The sequence below is a fragment of the Dasypus novemcinctus genome, chromosome 31 (genome assembly GCF_030445035.2).
Source record: "Dasypus novemcinctus isolate mDasNov1 chromosome 31, mDasNov1.1.hap2, whole genome shotgun sequence".
NCBI classification, from domain to species: Eukaryota; Metazoa; Chordata; class Mammalia; order Cingulata; family Dasypodidae; genus Dasypus; species Dasypus novemcinctus.
In genome coordinates this window covers 9,943,731-9,957,493 of record NC_080703.1, presented here as the reverse complement: position 1 = coordinate 9,957,493, position 13,763 = coordinate 9,943,731, and the positions used below count along the sequence as shown (strand labels likewise).

The window sequence follows — 13,763 nt, the reverse complement described above, 5'->3', positions numbered from 1 at the left end:
ATCCAGAGCCTGGCAGCAGGGAAGGGGCAGACACAGGGAGGTGGGTGCCCCTTTACCTTCCTAAGACCACCCTCTGCCTCTCTCCTCTCCTTTCTCCAGTATCTCACCCACCTTCTCTCCTGAATTTCCTGCTCACACATCTGACACCTTCAGGGGTTCCTTCTTGTAGCCACTTTTTTTTAAGTCCATCCTGGGGCAAGGGTGGGAAGAGGGAAGGGAAACTAAGGGACCATGGGGGACAGTCTCTAGAGAGGGCTGGTCCCCCTGGTTACCTGCCCACTTCCAGAGGAAGTGGCCCTTTTGTCTCTCTCTCTCTCTGGCCCTGGCTGTGTAGTAGTGAGGGTACGTGGGACTCGATCCTCATCCTGGGGTGTCCCAATGCTGTGTGCTGGGGCCCCTTCCAAAACCAGAGCTGGAGCTAGAGGCTCAGAGGTGCCAGGGGCAGTGTCATCACTCTGGCCTTGGCTCCATCCCCCCTGGCCCAGGAAAAGGGCTGCCCTGAGGGGGCAGGGAGGGAGGGCACCCAGGAGCCTTCCAACAATCAGCAGATGGCTGGGGCACCCCTGGGGGTGGGCAGGGATGGGCCATGTTCCCTATGGAGACCATGGCAAGGGGTCAGAGGTTGTGAGGGAAGGCTGGTGGCTGGGTGTGATGCCCTAGGGAAGGAAGCAGTGAGGTAGCATGGGGAGAGGACTGTCTCTGGTGGCTTTAGAGCACCTCGTGTCACTGCTGTGCGGCCTCACTGATGACCTCCCCATTCTAGGTCTCAATGGTCTTGATCATCACCGTCTTCTTGGTGTGGACATCGGAACCCCTTTGTTCAGGGCTCCTTTCTTGGAAGTTGAGGGCACAAAAGGTCTGGATGGGAGGTTGCCCCTGATGTCCTCATCCTCCAGCAACTGCTGGTAGGTGGCAGTCTCCACGTCCAGGGCTATCTTGATGTTGAGCAGGTCCTGGTACTCACCGGTGGCTGGCCATCTCATGCTTGAGGTGCCAGATCTCCTCCTCCAGGCCTGCAATGTTGTCCTGGTAACTGCTGGCCTCACTGGCAGAACGGTGCTCCAGCTCCCATGTCTGCCTCATCAGGGAATCTTTAGTGCCCTTGGGGGGTGGACCTCACAGGTGTAGGACTGGATCTGGTGCCGGTACTCCACCACCTCCTACTTGACGCAGGGCTCACTGTTCTTGTTGGCTGCCTGGGTCAGGTGGGACACCTTCAACTTGCTCTACTCCTCGCCTTAGAGATGTTCTGAGCAGTGATGGTCGCGTACTGAGCCTGGATGTCCCTGAGGGCGGAGGTGAGGTCTGGCATGAACATGTCCATCTCCACCTGGAGTTGGACCTGCAGCTCTCTGTTCTCTTCGTGCACTTTCTTAAGGAAAGCGATCATCTCCTTGAGAGACTCGATTCTGAGCCCCAGGTCAATACGAACTAGAGTGGCTGCATCTACATCCGCTGAGAAGGAGCCAAATTGTTCTCTGCAGCTTGACCTTGAGCTGCTGCAGGTCGTGGAGCAGGTCGCACTTGACGTGGATGTGCCGGTTGGGGAGCGCCTCCACCTGGCCCCGCAGCTCGCGCAGCAACTCCTCGTAGAGCTGGCGACGCGCGTGGGCTACTGGCCCTTGAGACAGTCACCTCGAGTGCTGCGTTCTGCTGCTCCAGGAAGCGCCCTTTCTCCATGCAGCTGGCGAAAGAGTTGTTGAGCTCCTGCGGCTCCACTTTCTCCTTGTAGCGCGTGGTCAGGAACTCGTGGCGTCGACCAGTGAGGAGCCCAGCAGCTCGCCTGCGCCGTAAGAGGAGGGCACGCGGACTGGCCCCCGCTGGCGGCCCCCAGGACCCCAGCCCCCAGGCCCTGCCTGATGTGCGGGACACCTGGTGCACGCGGGATGTCACCGAGCTCAAGCAGCCCTCGGTGCGAAGCCCGCGCGCGGGAACACAGGCGAGCGCAGCCGGACCCGAGCGGGAAGCCTGGCCCCGCGGAAGGCGCGGCGGGAGGAGGACGCGCGCTGGCTGGGCAGCTGGCCTGGCTGCTGTGGGCGGCGCGGCGAGGCTGGGCGGGCGCACGCAGGCGGCGGTGCGCGGGCGGCAGGCTGGAGGCTGGAGGCGACGAGGGTCGGTCGGACTTTTTAAAAAGCACATGATACGACTTTATCTTCTCTATAAAAGAATCAGTTTTTTAAAAAGAATCAATTTAGAGCTAATGACACAAATAAGTTGAATATGAAATGATGGATGAAAATATTCCATGCATATAGTAATCAAAGAGAAATAGAGTGACTATAATAATATTGGATAAAATATATTTTAAGTGAAAATTTTTATAAGACAAAAAAGGATATTATAAATTGAGAAAATAATGCATCAATAGAACATAACAAATATAGGCAGATACATACCAAGCAGCAGAGCCCCAAAATATTTGAACCAAACAGTAACATAATTATAGTGGAAAAGACAGTTTTGTAATAATAGCTGTAGAGCTTAATATCTCATTTCCCATAAAAGGTAGATTTTTAGGTAGGATCAACCAGAAATAGAGTACTTGAACATCACTATAAAATAACTAGAACTAACAGTCTTATCTAATACATTGCACCCAACAATGACAAAACACACAATCTTCTCGAGTGAGCATTGAACATTCTTCAGTATAGACCATATTTTAGGCCACGAAATGTTTCAATAATCTTCAAATGATTGACGTTTTACAGTCTTTCCACTGACAACAATGAAATGAAGCTTGACATCAACAACAGAAGGAAAACTGCAATATTCCCAACCAGGAGGGAATTAAACAAACATTCTCTTAAACCATGAAGGAGTCTAATCAGAAATCATAAGGAAAATTTTTTAAAAGTTTGAAATAATGAAAATTAAGTACTACATACCAAAATGTATGAGAGACAGCAGCAACAGTGTTCAGAGGGAAATGTACAGCTGAAAATGCCTACATTATGCTTCCTCTCAATTAGAGTGGGCATTACCACCACAGAATCCTTTGTTACAATTGATGAACGAATATTAAAGCGTTGCTACTAACCATGGTCGATGGTTTACATTATGGTTTACATTTTGCACCATACACTTTCATAGGTTTTGAAAAAATTTAAAATGCCCTGTATCCATCATTACAAGATCATGCAGAACAATTCCAATAACCTAAAAATGCCCTTTCTTTTCCCTCAGAAACTATGGAAACCACTAAGTTTCAATTTTTGCAGAATAAGGTTCATAGTTACATACATTAATATTGAGGGCTTGACATACTGGTCTTTTACTAGGCATTGACTTTTTTTTTTGGAGATCCTTGCCCCTCTAATTGAGAACACAGCAGGACTCCCCTAAATGGGAGCTGAATATATTTTTGTTATTGTGTGGGGCTCTACCCACTGAGATAACACACTATGACAAGATGAACATTTTTAGATCCCATAGGTGCATGCCCCAGGTGTGCCCTATGTCACATATGCCCCCACCCTGATGCCTTTTACCAGTAAGCCTTCCCTGCACTATTTGACAAAAGAACATTTCCATCATGTATTTTTTTTAAGATTTATTTATTTATTTAATTTCCCCCCCTCCCCCGGTTGTCTGTTCTCTGTGTCTATTTGCTGCATCTTGTTTCTTTGTCCGCTTCTGTTGTCCGCAGCGGCACGGGAAGTGTGGGTGGCGCCATTCCTGGGCAGGCTGCACTTTCTTTCACTCTGGGTGGCTCTCCTTACAGGGAGCACTCCTTGCGCGTGGGGCTCCCCTACACGGGGGACACCCCTGCATGGCAGGGCACTCCTTGCGCACATCAGCACTGCACATGGGCCAGCTCCACAGGAGTCAAGGAGACCCGGGGTTTGAACCGCGGACCTCCCATGTGGTAGATGGATGCCCTAACCCCTGGGCCAAGTCCGTTTCCCCCAGTCATGTGTTTTTAACCACAGACCTACAAATCCCCAGATTGCACCTTGTTTCTTCTTCCAGCCCTTCCATGGATACTCCAACTCAACCCTCCCCCCACCTTATTCCCCCTGACATTTCAGCACCTTTGACCCCCCACATCCCTGTATCAGCATCACCCCATCCACTGCCCAACCACCCCATTCACCTTATTTTAGGTTTTGCCCATACTGAGCCCTTTCTGTCTCCTAATAACCTATCTTCCAGACATTAGCTCTGCTCAACGTAATTAAATCATATCAATGAGGTTACATAAAAATTGTCCTTCAGGGACTGGCTTACTTCACTCCACAACAGATCTTAAAGATTCACCCATGTTGTCCCATATATTCATACTGCATTTCTTCTTACAGCTGAATAATATTTCATAGTATGTATATATCACAATTTGCTTATCCATACATCTGTTCATAGACACTTCAGTTACTTCCAACTTTTGGCCACTTTTGGCGACTATGAACATTGGCGTGCATATATCTCTTCAAAAGAAATCAGTAACTTCCTTGAAATGAATAAAAATGAGAAAATGACATTTTAAAACATAGGGGATGCAGCAAAAGCAGTACTGAGAGGGAAATGTAGAACCACATAAATGCCTATATAAAAAAAGAAGAGCTAAAATCAAAGACCTAACTCCACACCAGGATGAACTAGAAAAGAACTACTAACTAATCTCAAAATAAGCAGAAAGAGGGAAATAGCAAACATTAGAGAAGAGCTAGATGAAATTGAAAATTTAAAAACACTAGAAAAAATTTAAAAATCAGGTTCTTTGAGAAGATTAATAAAATTGACAAACCTTAAACTAGGCTAACAAAAATTTAAAAAGAGAGAAGATGCAAATACATAAAATAAAAAATAAGGGAGGAGATATCACCACTGATCCCCAGAAATAATGTATCATAAGAAGATACTTTGAAAAACTGCATGCCAACAAGATGGATAACTTAGAAGAAATGGACAAATTCCTAGAAACACCCAAGCAGCCTACATTGATGAAAGAAGAAATTGATGAATTCAACAGACCAATCACATGTAACAAGACTGAATTAGTCATCAAAATCTCCCAACAAAAAACACAGGACCATATGGCTTCATAGATGAATTCTACCAATCATGTAAGAAAGAACAAATGCCAATCCTGCTTTAACTCTTTCAAAAATTAGAAGTGGAGGAAACACTGCCTAACTCATTCTATGATGCCAATGTCACCCTAATACCAAAACCAAATAAAGATGCTTCAAGAAAAGTAGAGACAAATCACTTTAATGAGCATGGCTACTAAAATCCTCAACAAAATACCTAAATTGTATTGAGCACCAATACGTTCAAGTCATAATTTTCATTACTGCACGTATGAACCTATTTGTAAACAGAACCTCTGAATATGTTATTAGTGAGAGTGTGAACTCATTTGTGAATAAGATCGTTGAATATCTTATTTAGATTAGGATAACTTGAATCAGGGGTGAGGGGCAGAATAGTGTATATGGATGGAGTCCATATAAGCAAAAGAAATTTGGATGCGGTCAGTCAGAACAAGCCAGAAGTCAGTGCAAACCAATGGAGAAGGTGCAAAATTCCAACTTTTCCCTCTTTGATTCCACAAGAATCATTCACATTGATAATTCATTGTTCCTACCATGACATTCCTTACCCAGGATACTATAAATTTAATGTTTTACTCTCCATTTCCCATAGATTATAATAAGGGTAAAGTCATTCTCCATGGATCCATTCTATTTCATGATGTTCCTGCTCTTTTCTGAGAAACCCTTGAATTGAATTCATTTCTTATAACTAATGGGAAAATTTCTAAAAATTGTAATATTTTTCATTGTTTGAGTTTGCCAAAGAGTTGCTGATACAAAGTACCATAAATGTGTTGGCTTCTATAATGGGGATTTATTTGGAGCAAAAGCTTCAATTCTGAGACATGAAACCTGTAAATATGACATCAGCAGAGATGCTTTCTCATGAACATCAGCTGCCACATTGTGAATCAAGATGGTTGCTGACCTCTGCCAAAGTTTCTGCCTTCCCCTCCAGAATCTACTGTTTCCTGGAGCTCATCTGAGGGTAAGCAGGCATAGGGCTTGGTTTTTCCAGGCCTCCTCTATCAGTCTAAGCTGCTAGGTTTTCTTCTCAAGTTCAGCTGCAAGCTTTCAGGCATATGGCTCATCTCTCCCTGGGTCTCAGTCCTTTGCGCTTCTCAAGGTCCTCTCTTTGCAGCTCAGCTGAGGACAAAACTAGAGTCCTTTCTCTCACATTGCAGGATCAAATACTACAGCTTCCTTTTCCTTCTGTGTCTCTGTTTATATCAAACATAGCAAGAGGGGAGAGACTCAACTTGAGTCACACCTCACTGACATAATCCAGCAAAAGGGACTCATGCCCACAGGGATGGATTAGTTCACAAACATAACCTCTCTCTTTTTGAGATTCATGAAATAATTTCAAACAGCCATGCTCATTTTCTCTTAGTTTTATTCAAACATAGCACATTGTTACTTCTCAGAATTATTTAGCAGTTTTTCAAATTTTCTTTTAAATACTTGATTGTTACAAATATGTATTATAATCCTTTTGAACATCTTTCTTGTAAATTAAAATATTTAATAAATGTGTATTAGCTCTTTGAATATTCATTATAGAAATTTATCTTTTATATTTTATCTTTTTTACAATTTCTCCTTTCCTAGCATGAAGGTCAGCTCAAATTTCTAACTGGTGCCAACTTTCCCCTCTCACTACTTTCAGAAATTGTAATGATCTACCCAATGCTTTTACCTATAGAAAGCTTATATTCCTGTAGACACATTTATGCATTTTTCCTGTTGATATGTGTAATTACTTTTCCTCTTCTAAAGAGGCTCTTACCAATCAAATACTGTGAGTAGCCTAAATGGTTATTTCCACAACTTTTACCATCATCATCTTCTCACAGGAATCAGTCTTTCCCAGGATGATATTTTCCCACAGCTTTTCTAGAGGATCTTAGGAAAAGCACATGTACTCCAGGTCTGTGTTCATGTGTAGTCAGGCCCACACTGCTTATATAATTAATTACATGCTGAAAGGTGGAAAGTAAATTATTTTGCAAAATCAGTGCACAGGCTATTATTTTTCAAAAATTTCCATTTTTGTACCATATGAAAGATAAACTCCCTCAACACTGTTGCAAGTATCTCTGAACATGGCTCCTCAAGAAATGAAGATTGACTGTCACTGTGGGCCCCAAGGGGAGGGGGAAATAGATATTGAATAGATGGAACCAAAATAAATGTGAGGGCAAAAGAAGTGTTTCACAAGAGTACACAAGGATGGATATAAAACATGTAATATTACACCAAAAACATATAGGGGACGAATAATGTAAACCATAATATAAAACATAGGATAACTAAAAAATTTAGAAAACTGTGTAGCCTAAAGTATAAACCACAATGTAAACACAAATGTTACCTTGTTTGAAAGCTATTGTCTCAATATCTGTACATCAGTTTCAGTAAATATGATATGAATAAGTTAAAAGATTATTGCTGTGGAAGGGAAAAGGTTTTATAATGGATATGTGGGAGTAATGTATATTGTATATATGAATTAATGTGATCTAAGGCTCTTGTGAAGAGAAGCTCAATAATTAGGAAAAAAGAAAAGAAAAAGATAGGATGTAGAATTTTTCCAAATCAATATGTATTCTATATCTAACCTTTAAACTCATTGCTATATTCCATTTTACTAGTAAGGGAACCTGACATATTGGGCTTCACTTTTCAGGAAGTTTTGGATCACAGAGTGGTTCAACAATGGCAGTGGAAGAATACTGGTATGGGATGTTATTGAGAGGTGATATATGGTTGACAGGGAGTTATACAGGGCATGTGTCCAGGGTGCATGGAAATGTTTGGATACACTCATAGTGGAAACAATTAAAAACAACAGCTGGGGGGGTACTGGGTTCCTGGCTGGGGGGGGGGCTCCGTTGTGGTCCCTAGGGGAGCAGCGGCAGTACCCCAGGTGCAACGGTAAGGACCAGGAAAGAATGAGGATCCAACAGTGAGCCCCTGATACTAATGACTATGCTTGTGAGCCTATACACCTGAAATAAGAACAAGGCCTAGAGCAGCACTGTGCCTAAGGGTTCCCTCCTGACAGCCTCCAGGTTACTCAAATGTGGCCAGTCTCAAAGCCAAACTCAGCATGTAAATGCAATGCCTTCCCCCCAGCATGGGACATGACACCTGCGGATGAGCCTCCCTGGCACCGAGGGATCACTACCAAGTACCAGCTGATGACGTAACTAGAAAATGACCTTGAATTAAAGGTTCAACACGGACCAGCAGAATATCCCTGTCTACATATAATAACAGGAGTTAAAAATGCTGTTTGACCTAAAGTAAGGCGGGAATGGAAAGGACAAATGAGTTTATATGGCTATGAGTCTCTAAAAAAGAGTCTGGAGGTTGTCAGAAGGATTGCCCTTATGCACACCTGAACAGAGTCTCAGAAAGTAGATACAAGCCAGGTATTGGTCCTTTTGAGGGCTAAAGAGACCCACAGGTTCTATGGTCATGGCAGATGGGGTTCACTGCCATGTCAGTAGGCCCTTCTTTGGAGCTGGTGTTTGTGCGTGATGGAGCTGGACTCAGATGGGATCTCTTTTCACAAGCCTTTCATACTACTTTACTGGAATTGTACTTGGTGCTGGGGCTTAAGATATATGTAGGGGATTTGAATCTCTGGACTGACAATATGATAGCCAGGCCCTGAGCCTCAACAGACTTCAGCTCCTACACTCTGATTTATTGGACTTACCCCACTCAGCTAACATGGAGTTGAAGAATGTCAACCACCACACCATGGAGCCTAGAGTGCCTACAACTGAAAGCAGGAGGATTGCATCCAGTATCCATATGGAATCTAAGCCCCCTCTTGACATAGATGTTGAATGGACACAACCAAGCCAAGGTCCACAGGAAGGAGGAATACAGTAAGGATTAGAGTGGACTTAATGATATTCTATTCATGAACTATTGTGGTTAATAATTGAGAAAATGTGGCATTGGTGTGGAAAAAGTGGCCATGGTGGCTGCTGGATGCGGGGAATGGGAGGAAGAGATGAGATGTGGAGGCATTTGCGGGACTTGGAGTTGTCCTGGGTGGTGCTCCAGGGACAATTGCTGGACATTGTATGTCCTCCCATGGCCCACTGGATGGAACATGGGAAAGTGTGGGCTATGGTGTGGACCACAGGCCATGGGGTGCAGCAATGCCCAGAGATGTACTCACCAGATGCAATGGATGTGTCATGATAATGGGGGAGAGTGTTACTGTGGTGGGAGTGGTGTGGTGGGGGCAGTGGCAGTGAATGGGGACCTCATATTTTTTTAATGTAATATTTTTTAAAGAATGAATAAATTGAGTAGAATTTGAAAAAAAAAAGATAAACTCTCCCATCACTGAACACAATTTTGAAAATATACCTAGAATTTTGACCTTACATACACAGTGACATTCTTATCTCACATTTTCATCTTCTTCCATTATATTTTATCAGTTCATTATATTTTATTAGCCCAAAACAATTTATACTTCCAAACATCCTTGATAAGTGTACATTTAATCTGTCTCTTTATTAATCTGCTTAAAAACCAGCATACAATATTTAACTACAGAACACAGTATTTGACTTTCCTGCACACATTTGTGTAAAGTCCTTGAAGAATGGGTTGTATATTTCTTATATATTTGTACTTTACTAGGAAATGAAGTTTCAAGCATATAGCTAATAAATAAATGCATTTCATCATAATCTACCAATAATATTCTTCACTATGATAATTCTCTGCACTTAAGTGGTTTCCAGAGGTGTGCATGTTTGTGTGCATATCTCAAGCAAACATGTGGCAGGTACAAGCTAAGGTCTTATTTAATCTGTCCACAAGTATTTAATGGTTGTACACAGCCAGCCAAAAGATATTTCTAGACACTGGCATTTCAGTGAAAGAAGGAAAATTTTGTTAATATATATTATAAAATATACAATGAAAAAGAAAAAAAGAAAACCTGAAAAATAATGAATACTAATAAAATAAGTGAAGGAAAATCTGCAAAATTTCTCACTTATGGAAAATTATTGGATGGAAATTTAAAGTAGGTATTTGTTTCATGTAATGTAGAGTAGAAATACAGACACATTACTTTTCCTGCTAAATCACTAAGTACTATTTTTTTCTAACAGAAATATGTGAATTGTCAATGAGTCAGATAGATCTGATTGAAAGTAGTAAATTGACTATTTTTTTAAAAGATTTATTTATTTATTTATTTCTCTCCCCTTTCCCCCCCCCCCCCACCCGGGTTGTCTGTTCTCTGTGTCTATTTGCTGCATCTTCTTTTGTCCGCTTCTGTTGTTGTCAGCGGTACAGGAATCTGTGTCTCTTTTTTGCTGCATCATCTTGTTGTGTCATTTCTCCGTGTGGGCAGCACCATTCTTGGGCAGGCTGCACTTTCTTTCGTGCTGGGCGGCTCTCCTTACGGTGCACACTCCTTGCGCGTGGGGTTCCTCTACGTGGGGGACACCCCTGTGTGGCACAGCACTCCTTGCGTGCATCAGCACTGCGCATGGGCCAGCTCCACACGGGTCAAGGAGGCCCAGGATTTGAAGTGTGGACCTCCCATGTGGTAGATGGACGCCCTAACCACTGTGCCAAGTCCGCCGCCTAAATTGACTTATTTATGCATACAAATTGCAATTAAAGTATTTCTTCAGATGTCTTTTTCTTTCACATATTGATATCCTATTGACACTTGAGATTTAGAATCTCAGGCCACAATCATAAATAAATTTGAAGAAATATGTAAACAATTATCTAATACTTCCTTAGGATGTAAGAGAATTTCAATTAATGAAAAAATAATGTTTTACGTATTTTTTTTAAAAAGTGACCATAAAAATTTTTGACTGAGTCTGAATTACAATCAATTTTTTGTAAGGTATGACAAATACTTAGTAGGAAACTACCAAGTAAATAAATGTAATTCAGTTATATGTAAAACCCAAATGAAGAAAAAATGAAGATAGTGAAATGAAAAGTAAGACTATATCCCCAAATATGTAAGAAGTATTGAGTGACTCATAAGTCCTTTCCTCACTGTGTAATTTTTGAGTATATAAGCCTTATACTTTTCAGGTTGTGCAGTTGACTATTTAAAATAATAAAGTGCACAATACTTACCTTCAAAGATTAGCAAGAATTGTGTGAGCTGAGTATGTACATATCATAATTCTTTTCTAAATTATTATTTTCTATGTTCAAAATGTTATCTAATTAGTATAATGTATAAAATCTTTGAGAAATACTGAAGTAAATGCATTATATCCTGAAATTCCAATTTTTAAAAAATATTTATTTCTCTCCCTTTCTGCCCCCCCCACCTCGGTTGTCTGTTCTCTGTGTCTATTTGCTGCGTCTTCTTTGTCCACTTCTGTTGTTGTCAGCAGCATGGGAATTTGTGTTTCTTTTTGTTGTGTCATCTTGCTGTGTCAGCTCTCCGTGTGTGCAGCACCATTCCTGGGCAGGCTGCACTTTCTTTCATGCTGAGCGGCTCTCCTTACGGGGTGCACTCCTTGCGTATGGGGCTCCCCTATGCAGGGGACACCCCTGTGTGGCTCAGCACTCCTTGCGTGCATCAGCACTGTGCATGGGTCAGCTCCACACGGGTCAAGGAGACCCGGGGTTTGAACCATGGACCTCCCATGTGGCAGACGGAAGCCCTAACCACTGGGCCAAGTCCGCCGCCTGAAAGTCCAATTTTAATGCCATCAATTATTCAATATTGTGCTAGAGATTTTACCTAGAGCCAGTAGGCCAGATAAAGAAATAAAAGGCATCCAAATAGGAAAGGAAGGAGTAAAACTTTCACTATTCATTGATGATATAATCCTATATCTAGAATTTCCTGAAAAACCCACAAAAAGCTATGAGAACCAAAAAGTGAGTTCAGCAAAGTGGCAGGATATAAGATTAATACACAAAAATCAATAGCATTTATATAAAGCTGACATGCACTCTGAAGAGGCAATCAGAAAAAATTTCCATTTAAAATAAAAACTAAAACAAATATGTAGGAATAAACTTAACCAAGGACATAAAGGACCTGTATTCAGAAAACTACAAAACATTGCTAAAAGAAACTAAAGAAGACTTAAATAAATGGAAGGATACACTGTGTTCCTGGATTGAAAAGTTAAATATCATTAAAATGTCAAATTCTACCAAAACTAATTTATAGATTCAACACAATCCCAATAGTCTTTTTTTGAAAAAGTGGAAAAAACAATTATCAATTTATTTGGAAACATGAGGGGCCCTAAATAGCCAAAAATATCTTTAAAAAGAAGAATGATGTTGGAGGACTCTCATTTCCTGATTTTAAAGCATATTATCTAGCTATAGTAGTAAAAAACAGTATGGCACTGGCATAAAGACAGACATATTGACCAATGCAATCGAACTGAGATCTCAGAAACAGATTCTACATTTACAGCCAAGCAATTTTTGACAAGGTGGTCAAGCCCTCCAACTGGGCCAGAACTGTCTATTCAACAAATGGTGCTAGGAAAACTGGGTATCCATATCTAAAAGAAAGAATACTCCTATCTCACACTTTAGACAAAAACTAACTCAAAATGGTTAAAAGACCTAAGTAGAAAAGCAACAACCAGAAAAATCCTAGAAGAAACTGTGGGAAAACATCTTCAAGATCTTGTGACAGATGATAGGTTCCTAAATCTTACACCTAAAGCACAAGCAACAAAAGAAAAAATAGATAAATGGGACCGCCTCAAAATTCAACTCTTTCACATCTCAAAGGACTTTATCAAAAGGGTGAAAAGGCAGCCAACTCAATGGGAGAAAGTATTTCACAATCTCATATCTGATAAGGGTTTAATATCCATGATACACAAAGAGACCATACAACTCAATAATAAAAAAGACAAACTACCCAATTAAAAATGAGCAAGTCTTAAAAAGACAGTTTTCTAAAGAAGAAATGCAAATGGTGAAGAAACGCATGAAAAAATGTTCAACATTACTAGTGATTAGGGGAAGGCAAATCAAAAGTACAATGAGCTATCACTTCACACCTATTAGACAGGCCACTACAAAAAGTGAGATAACTGTAAATGTTGGAGAGGATGTGGAGAGTTGGCATGCTTATTCATTGTTGGTGGGAATGTAGTCTGGTACAGACACTGTGAAGCACTATTTGGAAGTCCCTAAGGAAGCCGAATATAGACTTGCCATGTGAACTTGCAATACCGTTACTAGGTATATAACCAGAAGAACTGACAGCAGTGACATGAACAGACATCTGCACACTGATGTTCATGGCAGCATTAATCATGATTGCCAAAAGTTGGAAACAAACATGCAATCTCTTGTTGAAAGTAGATGTGATCATCTACAGATGCATTCAAAATCTAATGACTTAAATCCATGTATAAAATAACCTCAAAGTAACAATCATTCCAGTTCTTAAGTATAAAAAGTAGGCAACAGCCAAGTTGACATGTAAAATTAACCATCATTACTTGATCACCTTTTTGAACAGAAAGAAATGGAGAAAAGTAAAATAACTTTTAAAATCATAAACTGCAGACAATTTATAGTTTTGATTTATTCTTTTTATATAAGTGAACATATCCTACCCAAATTGATTTACAGATTTAATACAAGCCCAGTAAAATTACAACAGCATTTTTGCTGAATGGGCAAAGCTAGTTATGAAAATTATTTGGAAGGGAA

The 13,763-nt window shown here is 41.2% G+C and overlaps 1 pseudogene; it reads right to left on the bottom strand.

Moving 5' to 3' along the window:
- Positions 1 to 708: 708 nt before the first annotated feature.
- On the bottom strand, positions 709 to 13,362 carry LOC131276994 (desmin pseudogene; annotated as a pseudogene).
- Between the last annotated feature and the right edge of the window lie 401 nt (positions 13,363 to 13,763).